Source organism: Corvus cornix, chromosome 10 (genome assembly GCF_000738735.6).
Source record: "Corvus cornix cornix isolate S_Up_H32 chromosome 10, ASM73873v5, whole genome shotgun sequence".
NCBI classification, from domain to species: Eukaryota; Metazoa; Chordata; class Aves; order Passeriformes; family Corvidae; genus Corvus; species Corvus cornix.
Window position 1 is genome coordinate 8,882,395 of NC_046340.1, and position 21,504 is coordinate 8,903,898.

General features: G+C 41.7%; 1 long non-coding RNA gene across 9 annotated transcripts in view; it reads left to right on the forward strand.

Annotated features, from left to right (window-relative positions):
* LOC104683915 overlaps positions 1-18,810 on the forward strand; it is a 143,652-nt gene extending 124,842 nt beyond the window's left edge. Inside the window, exons 2-7 of one of the 9 annotated variants that reach the window (XR_005602830.1) lie at positions 2,156-2,277; positions 3,289-3,349; positions 4,732-4,816; positions 7,378-8,351; positions 9,752-14,627; positions 15,991-18,810. This is a non-coding gene — a long non-coding RNA (uncharacterized LOC104683915). Of the gene's footprint in view, positions 1-2,155; positions 4,817-7,377; positions 8,352-8,970; positions 14,628-15,990 lie in introns of all 9 variants that reach the window. The other 8 variants (XR_002043651.3, XR_002043656.2, XR_002043647.3 and 5 more) reach the window with 8 other exon arrangements.
* The last annotated feature ends 2,694 nt before the right edge of the window (positions 18,811-21,504 follow it).

Genomic DNA, 21,504 nt, shown 5'->3' on the forward strand with positions numbered 1-21,504 from the left:
TGAAAAGCACCAAAATTAAAACAGTTCTTTTTATACTGGTTCTTATCTTTTGTGTCAACATTTCTGAAGATAAATGAATTGATATCTCAAACATAGGCATACATGTGTCAATGATAAACAAAAATGTTTAAAAATAAAATAAGGAAGAAAATTAGAAGCTTTACAGAAAAAAAGAAACAACACCACTCTCATCTTTTTCTTTCCCATAACTTTGAGCCAGCTATAATGTGGATCAGAAGGTTTTGAAGGTTATTGATACTGCAAATTTTGGAATTCTCAGACAGAAGTAGCTTTTTACAATACCAGATCACCCTTTTTCTGTCCATTTTGCCCAGCTGGGTTACTGAGCCTCTCATAGAATCATATGAAGCTATTCCCCCTTGTCCTGTCCCTCCATCCCTTGTCCAAAGTCCCTCTCCAGCTCTCCTGGAGCCCCTTTAGGCACTGGAAGGGGCTCTAAGGCTTCCCCAGAGCCTTCTCTTCTCCAGGTGAACACCCCCCGTTCTCCCAGCCTGGCTCCAGAGCAGAGGGGCTCCAATCCTCAGAGCATCTCCATGGCCTCCTCTGGACTTGCTGCAGCAGATTCAAGTTCTTTTCCTCAGAGCTGCTCCCAGTCTATCCTCTGCCCAGCCTCTATTTGTGCTTGGGATTGCCTTGACCCATGTGCAGGGATATCCACATCCCCATCTCTGCTGCTCACATAATCTTAGCAGTGTTAGAGACTAAAATGCTGAGAGGCTGCTGAAGTCTACAAGATTCTGAAATCAAAGGCAGCAACATTAATATTCTGTGCAAACGTGAAGAAGCCATGAAAGCTTTGTTTGTTGCTAAAGAAACCAACTAAATCAAACAAGTTGAAGAAAACAAAGACTTGTATAATTGTTTTAATTAAAACTGCCACTTATTCCAGAAAAAAAAAAAATGCAGCACAGCCATGCTCTCCAAACATTTCTTGCTTAGACTTGCATGCTCAAAATCTATGTATAATAAGTGAAATAAAACATTGCCAGCCATTTTCCAGTCCCGTTTGACACAAAAGCTCCAAAACAAATTGCAAGAAATCCATGCAAAACTTTGTGATGTTTACTTCAGATTTTATCCAAGAGGAATTTATGGAACTTGCCATTCAACTCCGAAAGCATGTTATCTCAAATGAAATGCAACACTTCTTAAATCTTCAAAGAGCATCATGGCATGTAGCCATAAAACTCACTGTGACTTTAGACATTCAAAAACAGCATTAATGCCAGGATCTGGCTGCCCTGTGTGGTTATTTTAAGTCTTCATGGGCACAAACACTTTCTTGGGTCTGGGCCCTCCATACTTTCAGTCTCTGGTAAAAGCCGTGGGACTGCTTTGCCTTTCACAAGCTGCTTATCCCCTTCACCTTCCCACTCCACAAGGTTATTTTGGCATCTCAAATAAGTCAGATACAGAAGGGATCTGGTAGTTTCTCAGCTTCTGGAACCGAGCCCCTGTTTTTTAATGCAAAGTATGGAAGATATAAATACAGCTTAATTTTAATTGAAGGAGAATGTCTGACCTTTCTACAAAATAGTGTCACATGAGGTTCCTGTATTTCTTGTGACCTTTCCAATGCTCATTAGGCTTTTAAGCATGCAAGTTCAGCGTAAATTTAAAATATTTTGCCTTCCTCAATTACAGACTGGCTTCCACTGCAGAATTTGGTCCCACATTTCACTGTTAGTACATGAACCCCGTACATTGTCATTGTGAGGCAAAGAGGCAGTTATAAAATCTGAACCACACCTGCTTTCCACTCTCAAATAATCTGTTCAGATACTGCAGTGTGGCTTGAGCCTGTCTTTTATCTCCTTTTCTCAGCACTCTGGGAGCTCTTTGCCTTCACCAATACTTGGATTTGTGTACAGGAACGTTGGGAACCATTTTTTGTATATATCAATTCGTTATGTCATTTCAAAGATCTTATTTTTTCCACGCTTCCTAAGCATTAGCATGTCTAAACTTTAGAGAAGAGGGGGTGACTATTGGAAACATCCTACAGGAAGCCATAATTTATCAATTAAATGCTTGCAAATTTCTTCTAAACATGTTATGTTGAGCTCTCTGGAGACTGTAAAGAAGCTTATAGTAACAGCTTTTTTTGTCTTTTCTTTCTTTTTTTTTTTTCCAGTGGCTGGATGACTGAAATAATTTCAAGTCTGTTTTTACTAGAACCTGATCACCACCTGTTTGAGTGAAGAAATTGAGGACTGTTTGAAAGTAATGCCTTTGGCAACACATGCACCTTGCTCGGTCTGTCTCACATCTTCATTTTATCATATAAAAGGCTTTTCCAAGTGTTGCCTGAGAACAGTGAAAACCTCATTATGAGCTGAAAACTGTTGGGGATTTCAGTGTTGATAATGAAAATCTTATTTATGGAATTGCTGAATACGCATATAAAGTCTTAAAAGCAGCAGCCTACTAGATGAAATAATAGTCCAAGGGAAAAGGAGTAATGTAATTACATCATTCCTGTTTTATAATGGTGATTTTCTTGCATGGTCATATTGAAAGAGAGTCAGAGAACTGTAAGGTGCAGTTGTTTCTGGCGTCTCACAGGCTGGTTTCAGGACTCGCATAAGTTTGCTGTCCAGTTAATATTTTGGTAGTATGCAAAAGGTGTGATCTGTCAGAGATTGCTGAAAATGTGGAAGCATTTTTCTGCCTTTAGGGTCATGTAAGAAAAGGTGTAAACCCCCACTAGAGAAGGAAGAAGAAAATAAATATGGATCAGGAAACTCATATCATTTTCTAAAACTGGGCTAGGTCCTCTCGTGGGTTGTGCTGTAAATACATGGTAATGAAATATATGGTAAATACAGCTTTTCTGCGACTAAACCCATCAGATACATGAAAAGCCAGGACATGTTTACCAGGGAAATATGCCCTGTAAGGGAATAAAAGCTATACAGTTTCCTAACTCTGTTTCATTACATGCTTTTATTCCACTGAAATCAGTAATCATGTCAGAATAGAGCTAGTAAAATATGATGGGACATAAGGGCCTTTAATACCAGCCTCTCTGCCTGTCTGTCCTTTTATATGGCACCTCCCAACACAGTGTCTGAGTGCAGAGTTCTTCACCCTCATCTGATTTAAAACTTAAAATGGATGCGGCAGAGACCTCTCGTCCAGAGTAAACTGCTCAAGATGAATCAGCTGCTCAGATTGGCCTCACAGAAATGATAATGGGGTTCTGTGTTCACAGCTGAGTTATTTAAACTGTCTGATTTGGTCCACGGCTTCCTTGGACATTAATAGGTTGACTGCTATGTCGCTGAACTTGGTGCATGAGAGGTCAGCCTTTGAAAAGCTAAATAAGGTAAGTGCAAGCTGCAGCGTGTTCCCAGCGATGCCGCGCACTCCCCACGCTCCCAAAGCCCCCTGGAACCACTACTGCTCCTCAGCATCTTCCCATATCGGATTGCAAAGTGGTGGATCCTTGGATCGATGCTTTGATTTTGATCTCCCCTCCACCAGGAGATTCGGGGTTGCTCACATGTTATAAACACATGCTCCTGCTGGTGCATCTTGAGGGAGGAGGATTGAAAACTTCTTAGGAGGCAGCTTTTCATCAAATGCAGACTTAGATGAATTGGAAAGATTTCTCTGGACTACAGCAATTTTGCTGAAATTGCTGAGGAGCAGCATTATCAGGCAAGGGCACTCTTTCAATAAAGATAGGATGCTTCAGCTGACTTTTGTTTGATTATATTGTAAATTCTAACATGCTATTGTGGACACCTTGAAGCCATTAAAGCAAAATGAAGAATTCAAACAGTATTGAGATTAAATGTTTTCTACTGTCCCAAACAAAGCATAATTCAATTAAAGTACTTTTGATGATCTCTACGCTGCGGCAATTTCATTTTTGAGATATATTTCATCATTTAGATTAATACTCCTGCATGAAAGAAAAGCAAATTTTGGCATGCTGATATTTCCTGCAGACCCAGCAGCCCATGAGAGGGATTGGAAAATTCAGACTAAGAGCATCTCTCTCCTCTTTCCCCAAGCCCTCTCTTTGATGCAGGACCATGGCAGGGGGGAGAGGAGGGAGAAAGATAAGAATTGGGTTTATCATCTATAAATAGAGACAGCCCTTCACACTCACTTTCTTGAGAAGTTTTAGAGCACTAGGGGAAAGAAGAACAAAATAAATCTAAGAGACGCTGGGAAAGTTCTGTACATTTCAGGAATGTTCAGAAGCAATGTTAACTCTGGCAGTCCAAGTTCAGAGGCTTATTCTTTAAAAAGACACCATCAATTAGTTTCTCAAGTTTAATTCTGTCCTGTGTCAACCAGCTGGGAAGTTTGTTGAGCAATAAGCATAAATGGTTTGGGGAATATAAATCATTGCCCCTGACATCCAGGGAAAGTATTACTCCTTGTTCTACTGACATGGTTGTAGGTACTACATATTCCTTGTGCAGAATCTTGGGCAGAATCAGCAGCTTGGTTCAGGCCTAGATTTTTAGATTATGGGAGTTACATGCTGAAAGAAATTGTTAGGAAATTTAGCAAAGAAAGTTGTCATCACACTTTGACCTAAAATGGAATAAAACTGTCCACTGCTAAGGGACCTAATAGCAAACCTGTCAACATTACATTATAAATATTTTTAAAATAATTGTTTTATATGGACTTTGCTATACTGGATTTCTTCCTGCTTGGTTTTTTGTTTGCTTTTTTTTTTTCGCATAGGTGAAGAGGATGTGGAAAATAGACCATACATGGAAATCTGTGAATCCCATGCTGGCATCTGTATTAAAGGATCATTTTGTGGGAGGTAGGCAAATAGGCGATAGCTGGTGTTGATTAAAAACAGTCTTATGTTTAAAAAAAGATAACAAAAAGCCTGTCCTCTAAACCAACAAGCAAGTGACACCCAAGCCAGGAAGCTCAAAATCAACAAAATAAACCTTATTCCAAAAGCTGGATTTGGTTATTAATTGACTGCTTTCCTACCAATAAGAGCACACTTTCAGGCTGGTGGGCCCGATGAGAGGTCCTTGAAAGCCCAAACTGAACAAGCATGTGAAATATTTAAGGCCACATTTTTATATTTATTAAAAACAGCCTAAATAATTAAACTAGTTGATTCACTAGTGGCTTTCAGGCTCATGCCCAGAGTGAAAGGTCATGACCTGACATACCAGGGCCCCACTTGGTACCGATGATTGACAGGAAAAGGAAATAAGTTGATATCTTTCACGTGGGAATCACAGCTTGTAGCAACTATGAGCAAGTGGGCTATTTGGACTTTGTGGGAAAACTTAATTGTGTTATTATTCAAAATCTTCGTTCCCAAAGTTGGTTCAATGGTGATTTATTTACTTATGTGATAAAACAGCTGTGTACTGTAATAAAATACAGGTCACTTGCTGATGTTTAATGCACAAAAGTGAGGATATGTTTGGTTTCTTTTACTTTGAACTTACAATCAAACTAGGCAGCAGGGATGACTGAATTATTAGGAATTTTCTGTTAGTGTATTGGAAATATTTAATGTTCTCATCATAGTATATATTCTTCAGTGCTTGGTTATGGAGAAGGAGGAAGGCACCATACACTGAAATATGAGTGCCTCTCCACCATATGCTTTCATTATTTCTTTATAATGATAAAAAGGGGCTGCATTCAGTCCCAGACAATGTCATGGCCCCAGAGATTTCAGTGGCCTGCAGAAAAAAGGAGAAAAAAGCATTTATGATATGAATGAGGATTTGAAATGGCTTTTTTAAAAAAGGCCTAAGATCCACTTTCACCCTAAATTCTGAAATCACTTGAAAGATGTCTAGATGCGGGTTTGAAGAATAGCAACTTTCCACCAGGCTCTGTTTTATATGCAGGATCGCTGCCATCTTCACCAGGCTTTGTTTGGAGGTCAGATAATTGTACCAAGCAATAGGTCACAGTCTAACTTCACATATTGTGTGATTTGTTCTAGCAGTGAACCCTGTCATCTTGATCCAGAGGACGTATTCTTTGCCCCAGTCATTTACAAGTTAGCCAAGTGATGCACTTTTGTTTATCATGCCGAGCTGAGAAGTTCAGTGGGTTTTGTATCAGCTGCCCTGTCACTGTGCCTTTCTGCTCATTCCTCAAAATGTGGGCACAACGTGAACTGGGCCAGGGTGCAGCTCCATACCACGCTCCAGGGATTTTGTATCCTTTTCCAGAAATGCCATGCACTGCCAGTTCCTGCAGCCCTGTGTCTGGGCTGTTGGATGATAGCAGTCCATTAAAAGTCCCATAAAGCCAAAAGTAGTTTTTACCCCGGAGCAGGCCATGGTGGGGAAGGTTTGCACGTTTCAGCTCAGTGTGACATCACATTTTGGGTGATAAGGCAGGCCGTGCTGGCATTTCCCTCAGATTATCTTCACTTCTTTTCCTACTCTTTCGTCATATCTTATTCTTAGTTCAGAGCAAAGCAGCTCTGCTTGGGAAGCTTTGGAAACTCTGCCACTTGTTCCACAACCACCAGGAGAATTTTAAGCCTTAAAATAATCTGATTCTAACACCAGTAAATAAGCTCAGTTGCACAGTAAATCAAGATAAAAGTTGCTTCACAGACTAAGAGCTGGTGGTATTTCTTTTGCGTTGTTTTGACGTTATTTCTTCATATTTAACATCTGGCAATAGTGCATGGTATTTTACCAATAGCACAGACATCAGATCCTGCCACAGGAGTGCAGGTCTGTGATAAGTAAATCATAATCACTGACTGAGAAAGGAAATCAAGAAAAATGGGTCCAGGGGCAAAAACATTCTCAAAATTGAAAACCTTTCTGCAGCGATACCAACCTGCTTCCTCTGAACATTTGAGCAGAAGGGGGAGGTACTCAGCTCTCTCAGTACTTTATGTGCATTCCTTGTCCTGAATGGAAAAGGCCATGATTAACCCAAATCCAGCCAATTTCTAGAATTTATTCACTTGCAAAATGGAGATACTACAAACTGGAGACCAGCTATCACCAGAGCTGTCGATGAAGTACCAGCTGCAGATATGTGGAAACTTGTCCCCTGTGTTAGAGGCTACAGTGTGACCTTGCATGGCCCATGAAAGTGTTTAAAAATCATGATGACACTGGGTTCTGACTGACTTTGTCTAGATTCAGCCTGAACATCAAGAGGAAAAAGGCTCTGTGTCCCGTGCCAATTCTCTGATCTTTCCATTCCTCTCCTCCTCCCCACCTCCAGGCTCTGTGTCTCAGCAGCTCCCTGAAGTGAGCACCATGACATGAATCTGGAAGTGAAGAAGCCCACAACTCTTCAGAAAAGAGCAGTTATTCTTAGCTTTGTTTTGCTGATGTTTTTCTTTCTTTTTTCCCCCTTCTTTTTTTAAAGAAAACAGAAAGCCTGCCAAACTTTGGGATCTTTGATGTGCTTTGGAAAGAGAAACAATGCTATCTATCCAAGTCGTCTGAAGGGAACAAAAATATGTCATTACTTGAGAAGAACAATCAATACATTTCACAATTAAAGATGGTCAAAAGTTTTTAATGTTTTTCTGGAAATTGTTTATTAAGAAAATTTCCGAGATATTTGACCATTTAACTTTCCTTGAGAAAAGGTCCTGATTTATAAGGTAGGTGGAAAGGCAGGAGGGGGAAGAAGGACGAAGATGCTGATATTTGCTGTAGAATATTCAATAATCCAATGTCTCAGGGGGGATATCCTTGACCCCATCCAAGCTTTTCTTCTGTCAGTTTGGATTGAGTACGTGAACCTGCCTCATCCGTTTTATTCATCCTACTTCAGGCTGAGCAAAACAGTTGGGTCATAAAGGCAGTATCTGTTCTGTACTGTTTGTTTGTTGATTCATCTTTCAGTGGACATGTTGCTTTGTAAAACTCTTCAGCTGTAAATGAGACACTGACTTCATTGTCTCATACTTAGGAGATTTGCTTTAGATGGAAGCGTCCCAGGTTGGAGTCTTTGGCCAGTAAATATAGGGAAGCTTTTGAAGCTGCAGCCTTGGAAGTCATAACCTAATAACTAAACTTCTGTTTGCCTTCTGTTTTTAAGTTTTCTCCTCCATCACCCCAACAAATCTTGAAAAAGCTGATTTATGCAATGAGAGTTTTTGACATTTTTATTAAGTCCAGGCACTTAATAAAGATATTCTTTCTGCAATGTGATCAAATTGAGGTAAAGAAGTACTTGTGCTATTTCTCTCTTCTTACTGAAGTTTTTAACAGATTTTCTTTTTTGCCTTCCTGTGACAGGGCCTGTTACATCATTTCCATGATCTGCTCTCACCTTCCACTGCAGTGGCCGTATGGGAAATGCATCTGCTTCTACAACCGAGCTTTAAAGAGGTTTCTATCTATATCTACTATATCTGCTCCAGTTAAAAAAAAAAAAAAAAAAAAAAGAGTAGAAATTAGACATAGACTGCAAATAACAGGGAATGTTGCTTGAGGTTGGTATGAAGATGCTTGTTCTCTCATGCTAGACTTACTCCATGGATTGGGCTGGTTTACTTGGAAAGATCAGGGAAACCTAGAATGGTTTGGGTTGGAAGTGAGCTTAAAGATCATTTTGTTCCAAGCCCCCTGCCATGGGCAGGGAAGATTACTCCCTACCTCAAGTTCAGACCACTTAACTGTGAGAAAGATAAAGAGGCCTGACTTTTAGAAGAAAAGCGTTGTTTATTTCTTGAAAGTTTCTTAGTTTGACTTTGGATAGCCAAAAATTCGAGATTCTGCAATATCTAATCACCCTGTGAAAGTCCAGGCCAGGATTTCAAACTTTGAGGATAGCAAGCAAATGCCTTAAATTAGAGGTTTCAATTAGAGAATATTAAATTCTCACCTGTAACAGGAGATGTTTTAGTAGAAATGGGAATAGCCAGGTGGGAGTAATTGGTTTTGGAAGAGTTGAACGTGGGGGCTCTGCCCAGCACTTTCTTTTATTATGGCTGTTTTCCTTCCACAGCTCAAGAAAACTCATATTCATGCACAGCCTTACACTTCACTGGGATTCCCTGACTTGGAGACTGTCAGCATTGGCTTATTATACAAGCTCTTTGTTTTATCCTATACAATATATCTCACCATACACAATTTGGCCTCTTAACCTGCCGTGAAATATTTCAAGGGCTTGTTGCTGGAAAACGTCGTCTCTCCTCGCTGTGATTTGTGCGGCCGCGGCTGCATTTTCCTGACAGCTTATAATGATTCGTGGTGGGTTGCAATACAATGAACTCATGCTGCAGAACAGCACACTGAAAAAGATCTTTCAAATTATTGTTCCGGTGCAAAAGGTGCCCAATCACCTTCCACCTGCGGATTAGTCGGTTGCTATAGGAACACACTGTAGCTTTTCAGTGCTGCGCCACTGTAGTGCCCAGATTACTGACTCTGACAAACACAATAGGGGGAAAGAATCACGGGTTATTAGTGCTGCTGCTGATGTGATGTTACAAACCTGGGGTGGCACAGAGCAGATGAATAGAGCAGGAGCCTTGAAATGCGAAGGACGGGAGGAGGAGAGGGAGAAGAGTGAAGTGGAGCTAAAGTCATCGCTACGGAAATGTTGTCTTTGATCTCATCTTCCACTCTGAATAGGTATTTTCATAATATAATGCCAAATGCAAGCAATGCTGTAACTGATGGCAGAGCCACTGGTCATGTCTTTATGTTAGTAGGGGGCTGCTCCTCCTCTCTTCCCTTTTCTTCCAGTGAGTACTGAAATCTGAACCTTTTCATTCCTGCAGGATTAACTCTGACCAAGGTCAGAGCAACTAGTCACCAATATTCTTCATGGGTGAGTCAGGCCTCCTGCATCCCTGGGAAATATCACCTGGAACATCCACCTACGCACAGGACTTTAAGAGGGAATTTTGCAGCATCAGAAACACGGAGTGAACAGCTGAGATCAGGTCTTTGTCTACTTTGGTGGCCGTAACTGAGACTCAGGAGTTTATGCTGCTGAGCACCCTCCTGCAGAGCGAGCTGCCTGTGTGTTTCAGAGGGGAGAAATAACTGCTTGCAGCTCTGATTTGTAGATGGTCTAAAATTCCCAGAAACAGTTTTGCTACCACTTGTGCTTGGGCAGGGTGAAGCGGAGGAATAAAATATATACTTGTCCACTGCTTGTGTGCCTTGAGCAAAACAAGCTGTGTTTAGTCACAAGTTCACCAGATGGTACTCTGGGGGTTATTGCTGTTATATTACATTACTGCAATATATTAGACAAGGCACAGTGATTCATTCCCTCTCCTCAGTGCTTTTGGAGGCTGTTCTCCTCCCAACGGAAGCACAGCTGACCCTGCTGCTCATGACCCTTGGGACCCCTGTGGGCTCCTGTTGGTGCATGGGCAGGAAGCACCAAATGTCCCAGCACCAGTGGTGACACCAAACCTTACAGAAGACCTGTCTTACACGCAGCTCTGTGCCCAGAGAAGTGACTCCACTTTCTGATTTGAGCCAGCTGATTTGGGACATCATTTTCAACCCTGGGTGCCTCCTCCCTCCTCCCGTGCTCCAACCCCACTTGTTTTGCCTTCACATTGGACCCTCCCTGACCTTGCAATTGGACCCACATGACCCTCTAAGCAGGGAAGTGGCCTCTCTCAACCCCTTGTTTGCAAAATGGACTGGAGTACAGAGTTTGCACTGTACTTGTAGAGCCCAAGAACTATCAAAACACCACAGAGAGGTATTGTTTTCCTCCACTTCTGTTACTCTGTAGGCTGAAACCCTCCATCCAGTGAATTATGTGCTGGCTGACACCTAAGAACCCGTCCTGGACTGGTGCCACATGTGCATGCAGGGCATAGGTGCTGCTGTTGGTCAGCTGGACGGCCCCTGGGACCATCTGCCACCCCTCTTTGGCCTCCCTGTCTCCACCATTATGTTCACTGACCAGCTGCTTTTCCTCACTGCCCTTGACAAAGCTCCCAAGCCACAGTCAACCCTTGCTATGAGAGGAGACAAAGAAATGCCACAGCCACTCACTCTCCCAATGGCCTTGAGCTTCTGGTGCTCTGAGGCCGTGCCCTGATCCCAGGTTTCCTTCTGCTATCCAGCGCTCTCCTCATGGTGCCACGACACTGACTAGCATCCCCAGTGCTCTCCCCTAGTCACAAGCTCAGGATCAAAATATACTTCAGTTTTGCCTGAGCCATCTAAAAGAGTGATGGAACAGGTTGGTCTGAACATGCTTGGATGAGAATTTCACCACAGGCATTACTGTAATTTCAGGCAACTTGAAAACTGCAAATTGGGCCCTCTGTCCCTTAGATTATGCTTTTCATTTTATGATCCTCTGGAGGAAAATTAATTTCCTGGGCTGAACTCCTGTCTGCAGATTTAGACGGACAGAACACACTCTGCCTGTTTAGTTTTAAGTGGCTTCAAAGGGGGACGTAGAAGGGAAACTGAGAGAGACACCTGACCAGGGAAGTATGGAAACCTAGCTCCAATAAAATAATGGGAAAATCCTCCATCACCATTGTCATAGGTGTACATGACCTTAGCAGAGCTCAGGAGTGCTATGGGAACAGCAGTACTACACTCCTGTTTTGCCTTATTTTTTTATCAACAATGTTCTCCTCCACTCTGACGTCAGCTTCAAGATTGCTCGCTGTGATGTGCTGCACCTTTCATATTTTCTTTCCAGTCATAATATTGCTTCAGTCGTAACCTCAGCACTTTGAGGAATAATTGTCCCTGACAAGGGGGTGAATCACTGGCAGAGAGTTGATAAGCATTACATACAGATGACAGAAGTCAGGACATATCGGATTACCGCTGTGAATATAATAAAAGAGAGCCTAAACACTTTGGCAGCTCAAAGACAAGCCATTTCATAACTCTCTAGTGGGGCTATTATCTTCCATTTACTGCCACTGATAACCAGGTTGCAACTGTCTCCCTAGGATCTAGTTACAATTCACTTAACACTTAGAGGACCAGACATATTGGAGGACACTCAGATGAGGATAATTTCTTAAAGATCATTTATTTTTAAATTTTTATCTTCCTTGCTTCCCCTCTTTATAGTGCGATAAGAACCTAAATCAGGAAGCTTTGAACTTCTTTGGGGAAAGGAGAGTTCATGGTCATCTTCCCTTTAATCTTTCACTCCTGAGTTTCTTTTGAAGCCAGTTATTCATATCCAGCTGAATAAGTGACAAGCAGGTTTCCACCTCTGTTACTCTTGTAATACATGCACCCAGACCTAAAAGCTTGTTCTGATACTGACTCCATTAGGTTTACACGTAGGTGTTAGGGTTTTATTTTTGCAGCCAGGAAGGGGCACCTGAGCTTACAAATCGGGGTGTTGGTGTGTATCAGTAACACATAATTCACAGCAGTGCCAATTACAATCCACAGTGGTGGAATCTGGATACAGATGATATTTATATGCACTACATGAGATTTTGTTTCTAAACCTCACTGCCTAAGAGGAGGTTAACACTTCATACTCCAAGATACCAAAGTTCTCTCTTTTAGGCTAAAGAAAAAAAGAATTACTTGGCTATGGCAGAAATGTGGCAAATCACCTATGACTCTCCTTACTAGCAAGCACACCACTGAGAAATATTTATTAATCTTAGGGATTAAACCCTCTATGTGTGAAGGGAAACTCTGTATTCTGCAAACCTTTCCTCCTGCATCCACACCATGATCAACAAACATAAGCTGTGCTCAGCTTTCAGCATCTGAGGTGTTCTCAGATGCAGGACAAAAGTTGATTCACCCTTTCTCAGGCTGAAGACTGGAGCCTTTTTTTGTAAGTTTGGCTGCACAAATCCATTCTAGTCTACCAGAACCCCCTTCACAGCCACTGGAGGAGGAATATCTTTGCCAAAGATGGATCAGGATGATGGGAGGACAAAAGCTCAGTGCTGTTGGCAACTCAGAGGTTGTGCATTTATAAATGTACCCCTTATCCCATGAAAAAGTGTTCTTCTTACATTCCCATCACTGGAAGCTCTTCAAAGAAGCCTCTTTATATGTGTTTGAAGGGCCAGATTTGGTGATCTAAAGACTAAAACATCCTTCTGTTACTTACTTCTTTAACTCACAGTGCAAACTTTACATCTTAGCTGGCCAAAAATAGGTCCTTACTGCTTTATATATACCACCCCAAATCTATTTTGGAGAGAAATTGTACCAGGCTTTCTTAAACTGCAAATAATAAACAATGCTTAATTGCCTTTCAGTATGATTTGCATCCCCTCTTGATTTTTCACAGCACAAGTCCTCTTCTGCTACAAGGAACCTGTAAAGAACAACAGCAATTAAGGAGGGAGGAAAAAAGTTCATTCGTTGTTGAAACAGTAATTCGAAGTTGTTTTCTCCTCAGGACTTCTGGATCTTACCACTGACTTTCTAGCAGCCAGGGAAAGCCAGGTGAATCCCTCTCTGCCCTGCTTTATCCATCTGTAAAATAAGCATGGTCAATCTTACCTGCTCCACTACTTCATCACGTGGTGCACCCAAGTAATATCTGTAAATTGCTGTAAGATGTTGAGATCAAGGGAATTCTGTGAGTGCCAAGTGTTGTTGTTGTTATTGTACTAACAATGTTGGCTGTTTTCACTGTTCATATGGTAGCCTGGCTGGAATTGGGCAGGAAGCCCAATAATACCAACAACCAACAAGAAACTAAAATAAAATGTTTTACTTAATGAGAGCCTCTGTTTAATCAGAAGCCTGTGTAATTATGTCACAGAGGGCTAAGGATCTAATGTTTTCCTGATACATTTGCTTTTAAAGGGACTATTAACCTGGCATATTTCAAGATGATAAGCTGCTTCTCTGTTCAGTTCCAGTTATTTTTTTCTGCATTCCCTGGTGAGTCCAGAGAGAACCTGAGAGTCAGAGGATTTTTCTTAATTGCACAATAACTATCTTGTATGTCTGATGCTGAAGTATTTTCTAAAGGCGCAGGTTATTAGTCCTGAGTTGGATGGGTTTGCAAGAGAATTCAGATGCTGAATTTATTCTGGTTTGGCTCCTCTAAGGCATGGCATACATTACAGAAAGCCCTTAGTATTCCTGCCTGAAACAGTCAATATTCTCAGCAAGCAATTTGATCAGGAAGAAGGACTAAAACTATGCCTTACCTTGAAACAAATAAATCTTGGTTTAAGTATTAAAGATTGGTTTTGGCTTACTTCTAAATGTTATGTTTCCATCCACATTTTGCAAGATCTGTGCACATGTCTGTCTGGTTAGTTCTTTTCATATGTTTTGAAGAGAATAATAAGCAAAAAGCTCTTTATCTCCTAAAGATCACGGTCTTAAGAGATGTTAAACATCAGTCCATATTGAGATTCCAGGAAACATATTTATGCTGCATGAGATGGAGAAAATTACTTTGTCATATGCATGAGATTCTCTGATCTACCTCTCTGTTAACAGATTGGATAAAACACATTATGTCCACATCTTGGAGATGTTTGATCAGTTCTGTTCTTGAAGATTTGAGTGTGAAAGATCCCATGGGCCCTCCAGGGAATTTATCCCAACATTTTGCTGGTAAGGGCATTTGCTAATATCCAAGCAGGCCCTTCCAGGACAAGTTTTGGTTTGCCACAGTGAGGAGGGAAGACACCCCATTGGCTTCCCCTTTCTCTTGTAAGTAGCCACAAACACAAACCTTGTGTTTATGGTGTGGTGACATTTACTGGGTCTTTGTTCAAACTCTTTTACAGTGTGGTTTGGGTTTGTGTTTAGATGTGAGAATGGTGAGGATTGGATACCTTTTTCATGCAGTATGGTAGTCCTACCTGTTCCTTGATTGCTGCAAATTGCTTTTGAAAGGAAAAAAAAAATGGAAGCAAAAAAGATATACCTCCTTTTATATCAGCTATTGGCCACATGGGAATTTGGTAGGAAGGAAAGAGTTAATAATATTATTATCAGGTCAGCAACTTTGAAAAGCTCTTCCACTTTGAAAACCATTTTCTTAATTATTTTAAGTTAACACTTAAATGCATAGAAAAAAATCACATGTAATCTGAAACCCCAGACTTGGGGACAGGACTGGATTGAGATAACATTAAAGATTTTATTGCTGTTACATTATAAATTATTTCTATTATGACGGCCCTATGGGTATTACATTCTGTCAGTTCGCTTTCACTGTTACATCACTTAATGTTATTAACACACTTTAGGGTATAACATTACAGTTTTATTGTGGAAACCTTAAACACTTACATCCAAAGTACTGAATCGAGTTATTATCCTAGCTGACCAGATCTGGTCTATTATCATTTTATCACTCATAAAAACCTGTGATTCAATTTGATTTAACACTTGAGGAAAAACCATGGCTCATATATGCTTAAACCTAGTTGCAATATTAATACAAAGCAACACATGGATGACTTCATTTTATTAAAGTTGAGGTAGCCCTGGGAATTGCATTTATGATTTTTATGCCACATGAGAAATTTGATCTGACCTGTTGCCATTTGTGATTCTCCAGTAAACTGATAAGGTTTTCTTACCAGTATATTAAAGAATTGTGAACGTTTTACCTTCCTTACTGCATTCATTATACCCTCAGAAACCATAAATTTCTCATAATGCCCTAACCATGGAAAAAGGTGCTCTCCCTGTCTTGGAGTCCTACCTTGTAGACTGGAAAAATGTTGCACTTTGAAAGGCAAACTGAGTTTAATATTGGAAAAAAATTAGCCCCTAGTTTCTGTGTAGACACTTCTGTGCAAAATGACTCTGTTGTCCTCTGTGTAGTTCAAAAAAGTTCTTTAACCCTTGCACAATATTTAGGGGAGAAGTTGTTCTACTGAAGCCACTGGTCAGCGTTGTGCAGACAATTACTGGTTTTGGTTTGTTGGCTGTGTTTGCTGCCACTGCCTGAAATATTTAAGATCTTATTTAGGTTATCTGTTGTGTCCTTTGAGGAGAAGACCAAGAACTGTATGTGAAATTTAAAATGTCAAAATGAAATGTTTCATATGTTCCTCTTCAGGGGAAGGGAGAAGACAAGACTCTGCCAGTGTAGAAGAGCAGTGCTGAATGACCTTAGCAAGGAGTTCTGCTCCTGCAGCCTGATTCCCACCAGAGTCAGAGGAAGGGGTTTGCTCATCCAGGAGTTCACTGATGCAGTGACATTGCCAGGCAGGAGGGTGGATGCGCTGAACCCACCAGCCCCGCTCTGTGCCATGCGCACAAAATCACCGTGGCAACAGAGCTGACAGCTTGGAAACAGCAGCTGCTGCTTAATGGAAAACATTAGAAAAATAACTCATTCTAGATCTCTGTCCCCTCTCTGCATTTTCCTATTTATCACCAAAAAAAAGTGTTCTACAACCGCCACCCAGAACTTTTAAAAGCTTCAAGGTGTAAGGGTTGGACACACAGGTGTGCAGGCAAAAAGGTGAGTTTCAAAAGCCAAAAAAAAATGTCTGTGTAATTCCAGCACAGACATTTTTCTTCTTCAGCCACTGCTAAATTGTTTGCCACTGAACAAGTGGGCCTATGTGCATCTTGTGGGAGTGGTGTGGATGTACAATTATTTATTCTTGCATCAAACATGGGGACGGCCAAATGTGTGTTAAATTCCAAGTCAGCATTTTTGGTTATTGCTGCTTGAAGTATCTCTGGTTCTGCTCAGAGCTGGGCTCACTGGAAAGGAGTAAGTATCCTAAGAAAAACAAACAACTGTCTCTGGTAAAATCTCCTCCTTTTTATTTTTTAATAAAAACAAATACCAACTTCTTTTTTTTCTTCTGTTGCAAGTGTTCTGGAAAAGTCCAGTAAAGACAACTCTAAGGCAGCTTCCCTGGGTAAAAACCAAATCAAAGTAATGCTACATCACCATGTGAAATAACAAATTAGGTAGAGAGACATTAACTGGTGTCATTCATCAGTCTGAAGTGATACGATTTATAACAGGATAATAATGGCCATAGTTGTATAAGTAGTAAAGGTAAAATTACATCATGACTTGCATTAGCAGTATGAGATTATATCCTGATTAATGCACAATTAACTTGTCATGGGTACAACGCATGTGTTTGTAGGTGGCCAGATGGGTTACGCCACATCTCATGCTCACATGTGTAGCATTTATCACTTTCTCCTTATCTCCCAAAATTAGATGGCTACATCCACTACAATCTTTAGACACCTCACTGCCTTGATGCAGAACCATCTGACATCAGGGTACGGCTAAGAAACCCTTGGAGATGACCCCTGGGAAATCTTAAACAGATGCATGAGTCCTGCTCCTCTCTACAGATCTGGGGCCTCATCCGTAGTTCCAAGGAGGCATCTCTGAGGTGAGAGCAGCAGCCTCAGCTGCTCTTCTGCTGGCAGGCACCACTCACCTGAGCTGCATATCACAGCTCCCACCCCCGAGAGAAAGCCCCCAACACCCTAAAGCACTCTGGGTGAGGGATCCCTTCTCTCTTTTATTCTAATTTTGCAGGGGAAAATAATTAAGCTGCAGGGACAACTGAGAAGGATTTTTACTTTTAATTGCAATTACTGAGGGAGGTGCTTCAACTTCACCTGAACTCCTCTGTAGGTGCAGAACTGGGTTATTTGTCCATGTGCTGACATGCAGGTTTGGTTATTCACACTCTCCCTCCCTCTGTTGTTCCTTTCTGCTGTTTGTCTGTGTGGCTGCAGATCTGGGTGCATGCAAACATGTATAAAGCAGTGAGGTGGTTGAAGGCAGACAAAGGGCCCCCTAGTTTTAATCTCTGTTCCATTGCAAACTCAATGTTTATCCTTGAGAAACTCATTTTAATTTCCCTTACCAGGTTTCTCAGTCTGAAGGGGGAGGGATATTACGTTGTTAGGCCGGCCTACCTCACACTGTATGAGATACCCAGTTAGATCTTTGAAGCTGTAAATTGCTAATTGATGACAGAACAGAACTTCTCAAAATAAATCAGATTTTTTTTTTTTTGCACACTTTTTACTAGTGAAGCCTACCAGAAAAGGTTGGCTCATTTTGATCCTTCCTGTGTTTCATTTTCATGTTAGATGGTACTCCCCAGTTCCAACACCAAATGATGGTCATTTTCCAACATTTCCAATTTAGAAGCAAAAGCTCATATAATAAGGAAAAAAATCTAATTATTTTCTTGTAGTGAAATGTCTTTTCCAGCTGACAATACTGAGCACTGGGATATAGGGCATCCAGCAGTTGGAAACATGCAGATTCTGAGTCCCATTTGTGCACGTCTTGAGTGTTCAAGAGAAAAAGGGAACCATGTTATGTTTGGATTCAGTTGTTAGAAAATTTTTATGTTCTTCAGAATGACTTCTGCTGAATAGAATTTAGCAAATAAATGCCTAATGAACATGCTTGTATCAAACATTTCCAGCACAGACAGTGCAGTTCATCATTTCCACCCCTGACAGTTTTGATTCTGGGATGATTAGCTAAGGATCAATTTTGGTGATACTTCTCCTGTCCAGAGTAGACACTTCACTCTGTAATGTATAAGGCATCTATTTTTGTTATTAGAAACACACTTTATTATGGCCTGATCTCAATTTTCAGTGTATCCTGAGAGATACCATCTAGCGATGATGCTACAGAAAGCCAGCCAAGACTTCATTTACGCAAGTAAAAATGAAAAGTGACATCAGCATCTATTTGAGCTGTAAGTTCTGATACAACAAAATTCAAGTAAGTTTTTACAACAGCTTTAATTCTGTGTTTGAGTGCACCCTAGGCCTTAGACTAGCCTAGGAGAGACCACAATCTGATGTTCTCCCTTTAACATGTAACGAAAAACTCATGTATTATTAAAAATAAAATCATTCTCTCTCATTCTTCAGGAGTGGTTTGTGTATCTCTTGAAGTACTTCAGGATGACAGAAGAGAGAGACTTTCAATTGCACCAGCTAAAATAACTGACTTGCTCTTCAGTTGGAAAAGTGAATTTAAGATTCAATGATCACTGCTTGCAATGTCCATTGGCAAAGACAGGAGGAAAACATAATTTCCTTTGTTAGCAATCTCACTGTTAAAAGGAAATGTCAAGTCTGAAAATGTAAATAGAGTAGACTTTGGGCATGTTGAGAATTCAGACAAAATACTTTGGGTTGAAGTAGTTAATTGGCAAGTCTGAAACATTTCAACGTTAAACCATTAAATGTAAGATAAAAAAAAAAGTAATTACATTTGAGACAGGCATCCACTTCAAACCCAGAAACAGAAAAAAAATCCCCTAAATTAAAAAGCCCAAATCAAGCCATTCCTTAGATAATGTTTTGAGGAGAAAAAAAAGAAAAAAAAATTCAATGGATTTCTCATTCCAAATTGGTACTCTTCTCAAAAAAAAAGAAGTTTTGTGCAGAACTTTGTCCAAACAAACAATTAGTTTTTGCTGTTGCTCAGAAGACATCCCAGCTCATGGAGAACCAACATTATCAGTGGCTCACACCTGTGTTCATTCCCAAATTACCCTCTCAAAGGCTGGAAACTTCCCAAAACAGATCCAGGGAACTCTCAACCGCAAATGCCTGGTTTGCCCTCTGAGCAGTTCCCCACCAGATAAATTAGGGGGAGGCTGTGCAGGTGGCACCAGCTCCACTGTCTGGGAGGCCCAGACACTTCTTACTTCATTGTGCTGTTTGAAATTCCCTCTCAGCCCCAATTGTTGACGTCTAGGCAGGAAGCCTGTGGGAGCTGAAGGGATCTGACATCCATGACTACGACACTTTTAATGCGCCTCATCACAAGGCTGGAGCCAGGTAGCAGCTCGCCTGGGAGCATTACAGAGCAGAAATTGCAGGGGTTTGGGGTGCATCCTTCAAGCTCCAGGAGCTGCTTTGCAATTTTTTTGAGCACAGAACACGCAAGGCAAAGGCAGGAGATTATCTCCCCCCGCCTCCAGTCTCCATCAGTCCCCAGCCCAGCCTGTAATTTGGCAAGATGAATGAAGTGTTTTCGGAGTGTCATCACTTCTGCCTCTGGCAGATTTGCTTCCCCAGTCTGCCTTTCGCCTTTTGGACCTGTCACTCAGCCCTTTGGCAGAGGGGAGGAGGGGGAGGGAGGAGGAAATCATCTCTTTGCTAATCACCTATCACAAGCAATGAAATCCCGCAGGCTCCGTGCCAGCTAGGTACATTTCAAAGGGAAATGGAGGGGGGCAAAGTGTCACTCAAGGCAGATATTTATGAAAGATGACAGTTTGCAAATATCTCAATCTTGGACAAGGCTGCTCCAGTGACACAGAGGAGTGTTGCAAAATTGGAAGAGTCAGCAGCCAACATTTATTTCATCAGGACCTGTCCAATCTTCAGTGATCGCTTGACAGTCTGGGGATTGCTGGCACAAGCCAGCCCCTTTCCATTGGTCGCTTTGCTTTAGTTTGCATGGATCAGTCTAAAGAGTTGTAATAAATATGTAAAGAAGGATAAGAGGACTGTTTTGCAGAGCTGCATCCTCAATGGGAGAACGGGCACAAAGCTGCACTCCCCTGTTTAGGTGCACCAAATAGCAGCAGTGGTAATTACAGCCCTATTGATTGCTCCTGCATGGGAACAATGAGATATGGGCCCCTCTTGCTCGTGGGGACCCCCCATGACTCCCAGGCTCCCCCCATTCTCACAGCAGCTGCTGTGTCCCTTCTCTGAGGGACTTGTCTCCTGTCTCCCCCAGGTATGGGTGTAGTACAGGAGAGATGACCCCTCTCCCCTTGGGGTCCCCATCGAAAATTTGCTCCTTGTGCAGGGATGAGGTGAATGATCTAGAAACTCATTTCCACAGCTGTGAGTGGGCTGAGGAGTTCACCTGGCCCTGGGCTGCCTCTCTGCCCTCCATACCCTGAGGTAACTGCTGCCAGCTGCTAGCCCCAAGTGCTTGGCCAGCCTGGGCTCCAGTGGTTTCATGGTGCCGTTGCTGACCAGTGTAAGGGGATATTTTTCCCCTGCTTTACTCAGCCTCCTCCTGGAGGCTGTGGGTGCTGTTTAGGGCCATGGAGACTGACTTGGACCAAGAAGAGAGATTTTTTGCATGGAGTGCCTCAGGTAGGACTGTGGGAATACATCACCACAGGGAGAGAAGGGGGGTAGAGGGTTAGAGGACCAAGCAGGCAGGAGGAGAAGGAACTGTGGAGAGGGAGAGAGGAGCTGTGTTGATACTCAGGGGAATGTGGGCAGAGCAGGGCAATGAGGTGAGCATTGCTGGGGGACCATCCACTCTAGGCTGTGAGAGCAAGGAAAAGCACATCCCAGTGCTCATCCATCAGCCATCCAGCAGGGGAATGCTCCTATGTGTCACATTCCAACACTGCCTCTCTGCCTTGTTCTGTAGGATCTGTAAATTAAAGCTTTAAGGACCTGAATCTCTGAACAAAGGGTACGTGCTTCTGCTTCTTAATTGCCCCTGTCATTTCACTTGTCCGTGTTACAAAATAATTTAGAGGACAGTAATACAAAAATGCTGTCTCCTCCAGGAGCCATAGCCCTACAGATGGAATTACTCTGCTGCGGGCTGAGAAGCAGCAAACAGTTTCTG